The sequence below is a fragment of the Podarcis erhardii genome, assembly GCF_964252035.2.
Source record: "Podarcis erhardii genome assembly, chromosome: 9".
Lineage (NCBI taxonomy): Eukaryota > Metazoa > Chordata > Lepidosauria > Squamata > Lacertidae > Podarcis > Podarcis erhardii.
The window spans coordinates 59,921,896-59,923,316 of NC_138512.1; positions in this window are offsets into that span (position 1 = coordinate 59,921,896).

A 1,421-nucleotide genomic window follows, 5' to 3' on the forward strand; every position below is an offset into this window, starting at 1 on the left:
CATCTGGCTGGGCCTCCCCAGCCACTCTGGGCGGCTTCCATAAAAACCAAAAATACAGTAAAATATCACACGTTAAAAACTTCCCTAAACAGGGCTGCCTTAAGATGTCTTCTGAATGTCAGGTAGTTGTTTATCGCTTTGACATCTGCTGGAAGGGCGTTCCACAGGGCGGGCGCCACTACCGAGAAGGCCCTCTGCCTGGTTCCCTGTAGCTTTGCTTCTCGCAATGAGGGAACCACCAGAAGGCCCTCGGCGCTGGACCTCAGCGTCCGGGCAGAATGATGGGGGTGGAGACGCTCCTTCAGGTATACTGGATAAGTCCTCAAGTGAAATATACTCGGAGTCGAGTGTGGATTTCATGCTCTTTATTCGGCTCATAGTGGTGAGGAGGAATGGAAGTTCCCCCAGAATGTCTGCTTTATATACAGTGGTGCCCCGCAAGACGAATGCCTCACAAGACAAAAAAACCCGCTAGACGAAAGGGTTTTCCGTTTTGGAGACGCTTCGCAAAACGAATTTCCCTATGGGCTTGCTTTGCAAGACGAAATGTCTTGCGAGTTTTTCCGACTTTTTCCCCCTTTCCCCCCACTTTTTCTAAGCCGCTAAGCCGTCAATGGGCTTGCTTTGCAAGACGAAAAAACCGCTAGACGAAGAGAATCGCAGAACGGATTCTTTTCGTCTTGCGAGGCACCACTGTACATCATTTACACAATGGGCCCCACATGATTGGCTAATTCCAGGATTCACCTGTAGGCCAATCAGGTTGCGGATTCACTTCCACCTGGAGCTGGATTGGGTGGCTCCTGTTGCTGTAGAAGACTGCTGCATTCTGGACCCTATTGTCCTAGGACCAATCAGACTGCTGCATTCTGAATCCAATTGTTCTAGGGCCAATCAGACTGCTGCCTTTTGGATCCTATTCAACTCAGTACATAACATCAAGTAAGACTGACCTACTACTCTCCCCACCCCCACAGCAACTGTCCAGATAAACACTGCCTCTGAACATGGAGGTTCTCTTTCACGGTGTTTCTCAAACTTAGGTCCTCAGCTGTTGCTGGACTACAACTCCCATCATGCCTGACCACCGGTCCTGCTAGCTAGGAATGATGGGAATTGTAGTCAAACAGCAGTTGCGGACCCAAGTTTGAGAAACACCGACTCTCTCTCTCTCTCTCTCTCTCTCTCTCGAGAGAGAGAGAGAGAGAGAGAGAGAGTTCCCAACACTGCCGAGTTAACTTTCGTATAGGTTGGTAAAACCGGGCACACACAGGCAGCGACGTGGTCAGCTAAAGTACAAGCCGCAACACGTCGGCGCGTCAACCTTAGGACCCCAAACCATCGCGCTAGTCGCTCGCCCGCCCGTCCGCCAGGGGCGGAGCTTCCTTCCCTGAGCCCCGCCCGTGGTCGCGAGGGGATTT